The sequence below is a fragment of the Callospermophilus lateralis genome, chromosome 2 (genome assembly GCF_048772815.1).
Source record: "Callospermophilus lateralis isolate mCalLat2 chromosome 2, mCalLat2.hap1, whole genome shotgun sequence".
NCBI lineage: Eukaryota > Metazoa > Chordata > Mammalia > Rodentia > Sciuridae > Callospermophilus > Callospermophilus lateralis.
Genome location: NC_135306.1, coordinates 71,488,243 through 71,503,693, shown reverse-complemented (window position 1 = coordinate 71,503,693; position 15,451 = coordinate 71,488,243). Strand labels below are relative to the sequence as shown.

General features: G+C 40.8%; 1 protein-coding gene across 1 annotated transcript in view; it reads right to left on the bottom strand.

The window, feature by feature from the left end:
• Positions 1-15,451, bottom strand: part of Tmc1 (transmembrane channel like 1) — a 161,402-nt gene that overhangs the window by 120,222 nt on the left and 25,729 nt on the right. The window lies entirely within an intron of this gene.

The window sequence follows — 15,451 nt, the reverse complement described above, 5'->3', positions numbered from 1 at the left end:
CATTAGCATACATTAGCAAATGTTAATCAGTGTCTTCTAGAGAACAAAAGGCAGTGGGGGCAGGGAAAAGTTACAATTAAAGGCTTAATGGTGAGGGAGGTGTTGCCCCATGGAGATGCAGATGGAAGACACAGGACTGGGATTTGTAGTTTTCTGGAATTTGGAAGTTCTGTCTTTCTGACAATGGTAACAGCTCTGAGAAAGATAAAATAATATAGTTCATTTTTTCCTAAAAATAGAAATAAACAGGAAAAGAAAAATCAAGTCCTAAACTGAAATGAATATTTTTTTTTCCTGTCCTTTAGTTATTTGGGGAATCATACTTGGTAGGATTTGCTACCCAACTAGAAGTATTACTGAACACAGTCATCACTTAATAAAAAGGAATCTAAATGCTAGGTGTCTTCATAAATTTATAAGAATTATGACCATCCATCCATCCCAATTTTTTTCCCACAGGCTTAACTTATTATGGTCAGTAAGACTAAACCAGTAAGTAATTTCTAAATGGTCTGTAATGTAATTAAAATAGTTGACATAGAATGTAGTATACATATTAATTTATATCCCAGGGGAAGCTAGTAGCATCTGAGTATTCTACTTAGCATTCCACAATGTTAGAAAGGGGACTGAAGCTCTGAAAAACTAGTCAGAAACACTTCAGCCATCTCTATCCCAGCTTAACATCAAATGACTTGATAATTGAAATAATGCCTATTAGAAATAAATTTTATGAATTAAATGTGAACAAAACAGGTAGTTTGGGTAAAAATATTTTTTCTGCCCTATGTCCTTAGCAGAACATATACTAACTTTGACCTCCTTTTGGAATAGTAGGTACTCTAGACCTAGGAGTCCTAAACATTAAGTGCTTTGTTTTGCACTTAATGAAGAAGTTTGTTTTCTAATAAAACTGTTACGATGGAGATATATTATTCCCACTTTCCAGATGGGGAATCAAAGAGCTAGAGAGTGTAAGTGGGTAGATAGCCCCGTTTCACACAGACAGTAAATGACAGATTTTACTTTTGCCTCAAAGTCATCCAAAACCCAGTACCAAGGCCCACTGATTTTATATCTGATAGGGAATATACAGATATGAGCATTAGGAACATAAGATTGAGGGAATAATTCTACAAACTGGGCCCACTGTACTGATCCCCAGGTTTTCTTTTTTAAAAAGAGATTTACCTGCAGCCCTGCCTGGTTTAAGTCAACAGGCTACGTTACATTTCTCAGCTAACAACCTGTTATCTGCAAGAGAAATGCAGGTCCAAAATACCGATAAAAAGAACACAAGTTACTCTGAAGGGGAATGAGAGGACTTTTGTGACCCTTACAGAGTCCGGTATCCCAGAACTCAGGGAGATAAAGATAATTCCCCCTAACCATAAAATCTGTAGAAACAGGCTCCAACTAGATCCAGTCAGCATGGACCAAAATGACCTAGAGTTGTCAAGTGCTATATGAACTTGAAAGTTTGATGTCATTCTGCTGTCAAAAGCCAAGAGTGTTCCGGTGTGGAACACTCTGGAAACTCTCTGGAAATGCTAGGGAACAGACAGATGAGGATGGTGAGGACATGAGGTTAAGAGAATAATCCTGTCAAGTGGGCCCACGGTGCTGACTGCTACATGCTTTCTTAACCAAGAAACAACTTACCCATAGCCCTGCCTGGCTTCAGTGAACAAGATATGTCACATTCCTCAGCAAACTACCTGTTTGCTACAAGAGAAATGCAGGCCCAAAACAATGTTGATAAGAGGAACCCAAGTTTCCCTGAAAGGGAAGACTTTTGTGACCAGATTCTGAAACTCTGCAAGATAAGGATACTTCCTCCTAACCATACAATCTGAAAGAATATACGTTTAAGAATCCAATTAGAACCAGTCAGCATGGGCCAAAATAACCTAGAGTTATTAGAAAGTCTGATGTCACCCTGAAGTCAGTCAAAAGTCAAGAGGTAGACCTGGACGGCACTCTCTGGGAACTTCTCTGAGATCCCCAAGAAAGTTGGAGTTCAGAAGAGGCACATTGTCCCTCTCCTCTCTGAGAGGGCCCACTCTCGCCCTTGAGAGTGTCCCTTTCCCCTTTCCTATCCCTCCAATAAACTTATTCCTATTACTCTGAGTGACATGTCTGAAATCTGACTTGGTTGCAAGAAACAGGGTTTGAAGAGGGGGTTTTCACATTGCCTCAGTTTCTCAAATTGCCACAGCTCTGTAACACTGGAATCCCAAATAAAACTGGAAGGCAGGAGGGGTGTGCCTTCTCCCTCTTCTCTGATAGGTCCCCGTCTCTCCCTTGAAAGTGTCCCCTTTTCCCTTTCCTATCCTGTTTTAATAACTCATGACTATTTCTCTGAGCAATATGTCTGAAATATTTCTGGCATGATTGCACATTGACTATATGCAGTGGGATGCATCCTGGAGAATGATTTTCCTAGGGCAAGAAGGGATAAGTCAGTGTTCCAGGAAAGAAGAGATGATAACTTGTTTGCAATGTTCACAGTGGTTACTATGAAAAAGAGATCAAGAATATTGTTTATAAATTGGGTGTTAATTTTATATCCTGCTACTTTGCTGAATTCATTTATGAGTTCTAGAAGCTTTCTGCCAATTCACAATAGCTAAGCTATGGAACCAACCTAGATGCCCTTCAACAGATGAATGGGATTAATAAAATGTGGTATTTATATACAATGGAATATTACTCAGCATAAAGAAGAATAAAATTATGGCATATGTCAGTAAATATGTGGAACTGGAGACTATCATGCTCAGTGAAATAATCCAATCCCCCCCAAAATACAAAGATCTAATGTTCTTTCTGATATGTGGATGATGATGCACAACAAAGGTGGAGGAGGGAAGAATAGAAGTTTATTTAAGCAAACAAAGGGAATGAAAGTAAGGAAGGGAGAATTGGAATAGGAAAAATAGTAGAATGAATCAGACAGGAGCTTTCCTATGTAGATATATGAATACATGACCAGTGAATTTCCTTATCATGTGTTGAGGGCCACAGACAAGTCAAGATGGTGCCTGGCACTTTGCCGAGAGGAGTGGTTTGAGAAGTAACGCCAGCGAGCCATTAAGATGATGGAGATTCCTTAATGACTGACTGCTGTATCTAGATTGTGTCAATTAAGTTAAGCTGTGTGTAATTAGCTGGGTATATATACTTCTCTGTCCTATAATAAAGCGGCTCCCGCTGTATCAATCTTCACAAGTTACTTGCCACTTCCCACTCCCCGTTGTTTTGCCCAGCCAGACTGCGGCAATCGTGTACAACTGCAAGAATAGCATCCTAATTAGAAGCAGTTATACTCCATATATGTATAATATGTCAAAATACACCCTACTGTCATGTATATCTAAAAAGAAAAAATCAAAAATCAAAAACAAAAGTTTAGTAATATAAAACACAAAAATGGGGGAGAGATTGGAGAAAGATGGTGGAATGGAAGGGTCGCTTTACTGGTAGAACAGTGGCTTGAACCAAGAAAAACAGGCAGATGAAAAGCAACAAGGTGAGTGAATGATCAAGAATTAGGCGGAGACTTCACTGGAACTTAATAATGGACACTCAAAACACATTGGGAACTCAAGAGATCTTGTACAATAAAATAAGAGATAAAGATCCCAGCCGCACAGCTGCAAGAGTGGCTGGAGGCACAAATCAGAACAGTCCCTATGTGAATACAGTAAAGCAATAAAGGAATTAAAGGAACTGCTATTATCAGGAAGACTAAAGCACGTTGGGGTACAGAGAGCTTGGAGATCAGAGACACAGCTCAAAAAACAAAACAGTAAACTATACGGCACAGCATCTGTGTGTGGGAGGGAAGCCAGCATCTCTCTCAGTGGCATGCATGGCATGCATGGAGGACAGTGGAAGGAACCACTCTTCAGTGGCAGCACAGGGGCCAGCAGCTGGGAAAGCTGATTACTGGCAGACCCTAATCGGGCCCCCAAAATGAGCCAGGCAAACATAGGTTACATGACAGAGAGTGTGCCTAAGTGAGCAGGAGAAAATCAAGCGTGGAAACATGTTTACACAGGGGAATGCTGGTCATGGAAACCCACCTAGCTTTCCCCTTCAATCTAGCTGCTTGCAGGATGGGCTGGAAAAATAGTACCTGACCAGGAATGTGAAAGGTAGGGAGTGGGAGATATTATGTTTGGAGACTGAATCAGACACCAGGAATTATGGGATCCACAGATGAAGTAGTGGGCTACAAACAGTCTCCTACTCCACACATGTGGAACCCAAAGGAGATTCCTGGAGTGCAGTCTTCCAATGTGGACTGGCAGTTGCTAGACCTTGGAAGTATGCTGACTTAAAATCTCCAAACCAATAAGCACCGAGCAAAGAGACCAGAACATACCTAAACCTACATTCCACCTTCAGGAGTTCCAACTCCAGGACTAATCCTTTCACTCTAGCAACCCCAACCATCCTGAGGGTGGTGCTAGCATAAAACCTCCAGACAACACCATCTAACTGCTGAGAAGGGAAGCTGAGAAACTTTTAAACTCCAATGGAAAAAAATGTTAATTTTTTATTGAGATCCTTTCTTTTTCTTCTCTCACATTTCTACCATTATTGAACCAAGAATTTTTTATTCAGCAGTTTATTGAGGACTGGGATGTCTGAATAGTATATTAGACTTTTGTTGTGCATTCTTTTATTTTTACTTTTTTCTTTTTCTTTTTAATTTTTTCTTTTTTTAATTTTTACTTTACATATAATTTTACTCTCACTTGCCTGTTTCTCTAGATTCTCTCTCTTTTCTCCTACTAATACTACTAATAGCCAACCTCTCTTAATTCTTTTTTCACTCTTCTTGTAACTTTTTACTTCCATCTTCTCTCTTCCTTCCTCATAAACATCACATCCTACACTACTTCCGCTATCTCTTTGTCCACCAATTAAAATTATAAGCCCTTTTGCAAACTTACTATTTATATTATAGACAATAATTGAACACATCACTTCTGATTAAAAAACTGTGGATGTTGTAATAGGAGCTATTTGGTTTAAGGCTATATATTGTTAGCATTGGGTGCTGTTATTATTTGTCTCCCTTTTGAAGGCGAAGTACTGAAAACCTTCAGGGACACTATAATTCTACAGGTAGAAACTGTGCTGTCTCAGATCCCCACTGCTAGATGGGCAGACACACAGACAACATGAAAAAACAAGCACCGCACACAAACCAAGATGCTCCAATAATAGAATCCACTGACAACACAGTAGAAGATATGTCAGACAAGTTTAGATTGTGCATAGTTAAGTGGATCCATGATGTACCAAAGATGTAAGGAATGAAATTAGAGATGAATTTCAGGAGGTGAAAGATCACTTCAATAAAGAGATAGAGATTATGAAAAAAAAATCAAGCAGAATTCCTTGAAATGAAGGAATCAATATAACAAATTAAAAATTCAATGGGAAGCAAAAACAACATACTAGAACACTTGAAAGACAAAACCTCAGGCAAGGAAGACCAAAATATATAATCTTGAAAATAACATTGACCATCTAGAGAAGACGGTAAAAAGCCATAAACAAAATTTCCAAGAATTATGGGATAACATGAGAAGACCAAATTTAAAATTTATCAGAATATATGAAGACATAAAATATAAGCCAAATAAATGCACAATCTTTTCAATAAAATAATATCATAAATTTTCCCAAACCTAAAGAATGAAATGGAAAATCAAATACAAGAGGCTTACAGGACCTCAAATGTACAAAATTACAACAGACCAACACCAAGACACATTATAATGAAAATACCTAACATACAGAATAAGAAAAGAATTTTAAAGGCTATGAGAGAAAAATATCAGTTCATACACAGGGGGGAACCAATATGGATCTCAACTGATTTCTTAACCCAGATCCTCAAAGGTAGGAGGTCTAGAATAATATATACCAAGCACTTAAAGAAAATAGATGCCTACCAAAAATTCTGTATCCAGCAAAATTAAGTTTTGCATTTTAAGATGAAATAAAAACCTTCCATGATAAACAAAAATTAGAACAATTCACAACAACAAAGCCTGCACTACAGAACATTTTGAACAAAAGATTTCATGAAGATGAAATTAAAAAAAAAAAAGTAAAAACCGGTAAAGAGAGGAACTACACTAAAGGAATAGTAAAACAAAGGAGAAACCAATTCAAATTAAAAACTAGAAATAAACCAAAATGATTGGGAATACAAATAATATCTTAATAATAACCTTGATTTGTTAATGGCCTAAAATAATCAATCAGAATACACAGATCAGCAGATCGGATTTTTTTAAAAAAGGCCCAAAAGTATGCTGTCTCCAAGAGACTCACTTCATAGGCAAAGACATCCACAGACTACAGGTGAAAGTATGGAAAAAAACCACATCATTCACATGGATCACATAAATAAGCAGGGGTTTCTATTCTCACATCAGATAAAGTAGGCTTCAAGCCAAAGTTAATCAGAAGGGACAAAGAAGGACATTTCATACTGCTTAAGAGAATTATACATCAACAAGACATAATAATCATAAATATTAATGCCCCAAATAATGGATCACCTATTTACATCAAACAAAACCTCCTCAATTTCCAGAATCCAATAGACCAGAACAAAATAATACTGGCAGACGTTAACATACCTCTCTCACTACTGAATAGATCCTCCAAACAAAAACTAAACAAAGAAACTATAAATAATACAATCAATAATTCAGAGTTAACAGACACACATAAAATATTTCATCTATCAATGACAAATATTTTCTTCTCAGCAGCATGTGGATCTTTCTCTAAAATAGACCATATCTTGCAGGGCATGATGGAGCATGCCCATAGTCCCAGTGGCTCTGGAGGTTAAATCAGGAGGACTGTGAGTTCAAAGCCACCCTCAGCATCTTAGGGAGGCCCTAAAGCAACTCAGTGAGACCCTGTCTCTAAATAAAGTATAAAAAAGGGTTGGCAATGTGGCTCAGTGTTGAATGCCTTGGATTCATCTCCAGTACCAAAATAAAATAAGTTAAAATAAAATACACCATATCTTATGCCACAAAGCAACTCTTAGCAAATACAAAAAAAAAAAAAAAAAAAAAAAAAAGAAGGAGGAGGAGGAGGAGGAGAGGAGGAGGAGAAGGAGAGATACCATCCTACATTCTATCAGATCATAATGGAATAAAATTAGAAATCAATGATAAAATAAAAAATAGAAGCTATTCTAACACCTAGAGACTAAATAGTACACTATTGAATGACAAATGCATAGAATGAAAAATCATGGATGAAATTAAAAAAAAATACTTAGAAGTAAAGGTGAATAGTTAGAAGTAAAGGTGAATAGTGACTGCACATATCAAAGTCTTTGGGTTACTATGAAGACAATGCTAAGAGGAGAGTTCATTGCATTGAGTTTATTCATTAAAAAATAAAAAGTCAATGAATAAATGTACCAACACTACATCTCAAAGCCTTAGAAAAATAAAAATAAATCAACACCAAAAGCAATAGAAGACAGGAAATAATTAAAATCAGAGCTGAAGTCAATGAAATTGAAACAAAAGAAATAATCCAAAAAATTAACAAAAAAGTTGGTTTTTTGAAAAAAAAAAGAATAAATTGACAAACCCTTAACCACACTAATGAAGAGAAAGACAGAGAAAACTCAAATTACTAAAATTCATGGTGAAAAAGAAAATATTTGGACATTACTAAAATACAGAAGATAATCAGAAACTAATTTGAAAATTTATACTCCAATAGAATAGAAAATCTTAGACATTAACAAATTTCTAGAGACATATGACCTACTCAAACTGTATCAAGAGGACATATCCAATTTATACAAATCAATTTCAAGCAATGAAATTAAAGATGCCATGCCATCAAAAGCCTAACAACTAAGAAAAGCCCATGACCAGACATATTTCAGCTCAGTTCTACAAGACTTTCAAAGAAGAATTAATACCAATAATACTCAAATTATACTATGAAATAGAAAAGGAGGGAACCCTTCCAAACTCATTCTATGAGGCTAGTATCACCCTGATATATAAGCCAGACAAAGACATATCAAGGAAAGAAAATTTTAGACCAATATCCCTAATGAATATAATTGCAAGAATTCTCAATGAAATTCTGACAAATCACATACAAAAACATATTAAAAAGATAGCACACCACAATCAAGTGGGACTCATCCCAGGGACACAAGGTTGGTTCAACAAATGGAAATCAATGAATGTAATTCATCACATCAATAGACTTAAAGACAAGAATCATATGATCATCTGAATAGATGCAGAAAAAGCATTTATACTTAACAAAAAGCATTTATATTTAACAAACTACAGCCCCACTTTATGTTCCAAACACTACAAAAACTAAGGATAGCAGGAACATACCTCAATGTTGTAAAAGCTATCTATGCTAAACTCAAGGTCAACATCAACATAAATGGAGAAAAAATGAAAGCATTCCCTCTGAGAACTGTAAAAAGACAATGTTGCCCTCTTTCACCATTTTATTGAACATTGTCCTTGAAACTAGCCAGAACAATTCGACAGACAAAATTCAAGGGATACATATAGGAAAAGAAAAACTTAAACTATCCCTATTCACTGAAGACATGATTCTATATTTAGAAGAACCAAAAATTTCCACCAGAAGTCTTCTAGAACTAATAAATGAATTTATCAAAGTAGCAGGATATAAGATTAACACCCAGAATTCAATTCATTCCTATACTTCAGTGATAAAACTACTGAAAGGGAAATTAGAAAAACTATCCCATTCATAACAGCCTCAAAAAATATTGACAATCAATTTAACCAAAGAAATGAAAACTACAGACCACTAAAGAAATCGAAGAAGACCTTAGAAGATGGAAAGATCTTTCATGTTCTTGGATAGGCAAAATTAAAATTTTCAAAATGATCATATTACAAAAACAATACACAGATTTAATGTAATTTCTATTAAAATTCCATTGACATTCTTCATAAAATAGAAAAAGCAATCATGAAATTCATTTGGAAAAATAAGAGGTCTAGAATAGCCAAAGCAATGCTTAGCAAGAAAACTGAAGCAAGAGGCATCAAAATCCCAGATCTTAAATTATACTACAGAGCTATAATAACAAAAATGGCATGGTTTTGGCACCAAACCAGACATGTAGACTAATAGTACAGATTAGAATACATAGAGACAAACCTACACAAATACAATTATCTCATACAAGACAAAGGCGCCATAAACATACAGTGGAGAAAAGATAGCCTCTTCAACAAATGCTTCTAGGAAAACTGGAAATCGTATGTAGCAAAATGAAATTGAAATTCCTATCTCTAACCCTGCCCAAAACTCAACTCAAAGTGGATCAAGAACCTAGGCACCAGAACAGAGACTCTATGCCTAATAGAAGAAAAGGTAGGTCCAAATCTCCACTATGTTGGCTTAGGAACTGACTTCCTTTAACAAGACTCCTGAAGAGCAAGAAGTAAAAGTAAGAATTAACAAATGGCATGGAATCACACTAAAAAGCTTCTTCTCAGCAAAGAAAATAATCAAAAATATAAAGAGAGAGCCTGTAGAATGGCATAAAATCTTTACCATATGTACCTCTCATTGAGCATTAATCTCCAGGATACATAAAGAACCCAAAAAACTTAACACCAAAAAAAACAAATAAACCAATCAATAAATGGGCTAAGGAACTGAACAGCAAAAGAAGAAATATGATCAGTCAACAAATATATGAAAAAATGCTCAACATCACACTAGCAATTAGAGGAATGCAAATTAAAACTACACTGAGATTTTACTCCAGTCAGAATGGGAATTATCTCAAGTACACAACAACAATAAATTTTGGTGAGGATGTGGGGAAAAAGGTACACTCATACATTGCTGATGGGACTGAAAATTGGTGCAACCACTCTGGAAAGCAGTATGGAGATTCCTTAGAAAACTTGGAATGGAACCACCATTTGACCCAGCTATCCCACTCCTGAGTCTATACCCAAAGGACTTAAAATCAACATACTACAGTGACACAGCCACATCAATGTTTATAGCAGCTCTTTTCACCATAGCTAAACTGTGGAAGCAACCTAGATGCCCTTCAGTTGATGAATGGATAAAGAAAATATCTATACACAATGGAATATTGCTCAGCCTTAAAGAAGAATGAAATTATGGGATTTTCAGGTAAATGGATGGAACTAGAGAATATTATGCTAAGTGAAATAAGCCTATCCCCAAAAATCAAAGGTTGAATGTTTTCTCTGATATGTGGATACTAATTAACAACTGAGGGATGGTTGGAGAAAGAATAGAGGTACTTTGGATTAGACAGAGGGTAGTAAAGGGAGGGGAGGGGGTCTGGGATTAGAAAGGATAGTAGAATGAATCAGACATTATTACCTATGTGCATATATGATTACACAACTGTTGTAATTCTACATTATGTACAACCCAAAGAATGGGAAGTTATGATACACTTATATACAATGTGTCATAGTGCATTCTACTGCCATATATAACTAATTACAACAGATTTTTAAAAAGGAAAGAATTTTGGTATTCTCAAAGGAGGTATATAAGGGTTTTTCAAGAATCATTGAAATCACCATTAATTGTAAATTGGGATAAGAATCATTAACATTTTTTTCTTAATGATTATTGCTATTTTTTTTTAGAGAGAGAGTGAGAGAGGGAGGGAGAGAGAGAGAGAGAGAGAGAATTTTTAATATTTATTTTTTAGTTATCGGCGGACACAACATCTTTGTTTGTACATGGTGCTGAGGATCGAACCCGGGCCGAACGCATGCCAGGCGAGCGCAGCTACCGCTTGAGCCACTCCCCAGCCCTGATTATTGCTATTGATAGAGTGTTAATATCCTCCCAAATTTACACATTGAAACCTGACTTCCAATATAATGATATCAGATGTTTGGAAGGTAATTAAGTTATGGAGTGATTAAGTTATGAAAAGACTGTATAGAGATCACTACATTCTAATTCAACTCCTCCAACATGTCAAAGAAATTGGCGATACACAGGTCTAGTAATTTGCCAAAGATCATATAACCAATAAATACATAAATAAGATTTCATGCTTGTCTTCTATTTCCACATCCAGTGTTGTCTTCACACCATGCTGCCTCAGTACATTCACTTTTGCAAAAGACGGAATCCTAATTAATTCTGAGAATCAGGCAAATACACTAAAAACAAAATATAAGAAAGAATGTGGCAAATTCCACCAGAGAAATACAGGCAAAAGGCCTTCAAGAAAGAGAATGATGTGGGGAAGTAGAGAGGGGATCCAACATGGCGGCCGGCGAGGAAGCAGCACTTTCAATATCTCCACATTAACGGGATCAGAAACACCCATTAAAACAGCTACATTCTACCTACTGAGGATCTTCTAGCAAAATTCCGTTGAAAGGAGACCTGCCGAGAATTAGTAAGTTTATTAGACGTGACAGTTTGCCCCAGACAAGTGAAACTTGACCGGCAGCGCGGGCTCAAGAGTCCAATCCCGCGGCCACCCGCCGCTTCTGCAAGCGGCAGGCGGCTCAGAGCAGCGCGGCAGAAGGGTCCCCGCCCGGCCAGCAGACAGCTCCCGCCATCCCGGCTACCCTGGCGGCCCTGCTCTTGCTTGGCGAACAGCCACCCCGCCCGCCTGGTTCTTAGCCACGCAGCTGCAGTCACCCGGCTTTACAAGCGGCCCCCGGCAGCCCTGCTCGGCGAGAAGGGTCCCCGCCCGGCCGGCAGACAGCTCCCGCCATTCCGCTCTTGCTCTGCAAACAGCCACCCCGCCCGCCTGGTTCTTAGCCACGAGGCTGCAGCCGCCCGGCTTTACAAGCGCCCCCGGCGGCCCTGCTCAGTGAGAAGGGTCCCTGCCCGGCCGACAGACAGACAGTTTCCGCCATCCCGGCTACCCTGGCGGCCCCGCTCTTGCCCTGCAAACAGCCACCCCGCCCGCCTGGGTCTTAGCCACGCGGCTGCAGCCACCCGGCTTTACAAGCGCCCCCGGCGGCCCTGCTCGGCGAGAAGGGTCCCCGCCAGGCCGGCAGACAGCCCAGCCATCCCGCTCTTGCTCTGCAAACAGCCATCCCACCCGCCTGGTTCTTAGCCACGAGGCTGCAGCCGCCCGGCTTTACAAGCGCCCCCAGCGGCCCTGCTCGTCGAGAAGGGTCCCTGCCCTGCCGGCAGACAGCTCCCACCATCCCGGCACTCCTGGCGGCCCGCCCGCTCTGCGAAGGGTCACCCCGCCCGGCTCTTAGCCACGCGGGCGCCGTCTGCCTGGCTCTGTGGGCGCCCCCGGCGGCCCAGCGCAGCCAGAAGGGTCCCCGCCTGGCCCGACAGAAGGCCCGTGCCCTTCCGGCTCTACTAACGGCCCTGCCCACCCGGGAAAGGGCTCCCCCCCTTGAGAGGACGGGAAGGAAATCTAACCAAGCCTCTATGAATTAGCGAACTGGGATCTAAAACCAGAGATTGTGTCAGACCAGAGACAAGCCAGTTCCACCTCTCCCTTCGGTCACTCCTGCAAGGAGCCAGGGGCCCGCCATAGCAGAGAGGGGAAGTCACCAAAGATCGGCCAAAGAGATTCCTTCCCAGCGGATTCTAAATTAGCAGGAGCGGCGCGGGAGCCGGCCGGAGCTGGCGGGAACCGTGGCAGCGGCACAGGAACCGGCGGGAGCCGAGGCGGCGCTGACGCAGGAGCTGGCCGGAGCCGCGCGGCGCGAGTCTCCCAGCTACCGCTCCCACCAGTGCTGACAACTGAGGTCTCTTGCACCAGATACGGGGGCGTGGCTACCAGAAGGTAAGCAAATTTGCTGGGGGTTCTCAGCCCCAAGCTCTACAAACTTAGGGCCTGAGGGAGGCAAACAAGGAGAGTGTGCCCAGGCACTAATGAAACAGCTGCTCCACGCGTGTGCAAGGTAGGCGGAACTGTGACCACCGACAAAACAGGCCCAGTGGACCGCCAGACACATCGCTCCAGTTGGGGGAGGGGCAGAGCCACCGGGCGCCTGCAAGGTAGGCGGACCCACTACCCACCAGCAGAACAGGCACAGCAATACACAGAGCGGCAGAGCCACCCCCCCGAGCCTACAAGGTAGGCAGACCTGCGACCCACCGGCAGGTCAGGCCCAAAAACCTGCGGAGGGGCACAGCTGCCCCACGTGCCTGCTAGGTAGGCTGAACTGTGACCACCAACAGAACAGGCCCAGCGGCCGGCCAGACACATCGCCCCGCCCCGGTTGGGGGAGGGGCAGAGCCACCGGGCGCCTGCAAGGTAGGCAGACCTGCGACTCACCAGCAGATCAGGCCCAGTGACCCGCGGAACGGCAGAGCCACCCCCGCGCCTGTAAGGTAGGCGCACTTGCCACCCACCGGCAGGTCAGGCCCAGCAACTCTCGGAGGGACACAGCTGCTCCACGCGCGTGCAAGGTAGGCGGAACCGTGACCACCGACAAAACAGGCCCAGTGGCCCGCCAGATACATCGCCCCGGTCGGGGGAGGGGCAGAGCTGCCACCAGCGCCTTTTAGGTAGACAGACCTGCAACCGACAGACAGAACAGGCCTAGTGGCCAGCGGAGGGGCAAAGCCGCTGCTCACGCCTGCAAGGTAGGCGGACCTGTGACCACCGAAAGAACAGGCCCATCGAAAGTACAGGTACAGCGGCCTCCTGGCGTAGTAGGCACATTGCCTCAATTGGAGGAGGGGCAGAGCCACCGCCAAAGTCTGCGAGGGAGACTTTGCAGCTATACAAGAGCAATATAAATATATAGGGGGAAAAAATCAATAACACAACAGTTTCACCAAGCAGAAAGAAACGCGATCAGTATGAAAAGACAAGGAAAGAAAGGACCACAAGCAATGCAGGTCAACTCAACTTTAGAAGAGGTAATATCTGCAGCAGATGGAATGTCAGATAAAGAATTCAGGATATACATGCTTCAGATGATCTGGAGTCTCAAGGAAGACATTAGACAGCAAAATCAGACAATGAAAGACCACTTCGACCACTTTGACAATGAGAATGATGTGGGTGGGGAGGGGGAAGTTTCACTAGGAATTTCAGGATATTTCTTTTGGTTACTTTTCAAATATTTTGGAAAACAAAACATATAATATAAATGAACATACATCTCGCTATCTATATCCTTTGTATTAATCCTAATTTCTTCAAAGTCATGGCCATGAAGAACAGAGTCTGTTTCCATGATTAGCCTACTACTGAGGAATATGACGAAGAAAGGGTGCTTTTCCATCGGGTCTTTAAGATGATTCATGTTGGCAGTTGGCTCTAATAGAAAGAGTCTGTGTTTGAATCAGACAGCTTTGTTTGAGTATGGGCCTTGCCACAATTTTGTACCATCTTATATTTTGGTAACTTCCTTAGTGAAAGAAAGGAATAACAACCATCATACAGGGTTGCTGTGAGAACTAAATATAACAACAAATGCATGTAATATGCATAGTATAGTACCTGGCATGGAACAAAGGTTGTACTAGCCTACAAGTGCTAATCGAATGACTTAATACATGCATGCAAATATTTGGCATTTTTGATCTGAAATTCTAGGTAAGGAAGACACATCTACTCCGAGTTTTACCTTAATACCATGGACTCAACAAGTAGGAAAAATTCATAATATTTAGACTGAGATGAAACTAATTGGCAGTTCACCAAAAGATAAAGAACAGAAACAAAATATTGTTCCAAATTGTCTCCTGGTACTTTTAGCTCCTCTGACACTTATGCCCATGTCTGATGCCAACAAACGTTAAAAGTAGAGGCAGTCACATTCAAATGTTTGCCATCTGAGCCAATGATGAGCTTCACCATCCACATTTTTTTTTGTTGTTGTTGCTGTTAGCAATTGGAGGAGCAATTGTAGCACAGGCTTAGGCTAAATAGTTAACAAGGGACTAGCAGCCACTGAGTCTTTCAGTGCTACAGAAATTGTAAAATCAGTTCCATACAAAGGAGTAGGTAGGAGTCAATGCAGTCTGGACTGAGAGATTTGCATGGTCCCCCTCACCCAACCTCAGAATTCCTTTTGTTGGCAGTGTTCTAAGACCCAGAGGACAGATCATCATTGACTGTGTAGCAAAGGAAAAAGAAGAGGTACTTGACATCCTAAAAGTTGGGACTTGTCCTTGCTGATATATTCTGTACGTTGGTTATTAGTGACTTTGTTTTGTTTTGTTTTTAGTTGATGGTAATCAATTTTATCCTGATTTGAGGCCAGAAGTTTGAGACTATAAATTGTGACTGTCCCATTCTACAGGGAAGGACAATGGCATAAGATCTAAATCTAGTCCTCTAAGAGCCTGGTAGAAAAGAGGAGAGAAAGCTGATGTTGATGAAGAGAGAACCCTCTGAAAAGTTAAAAAGTTTTCATTACTTTTT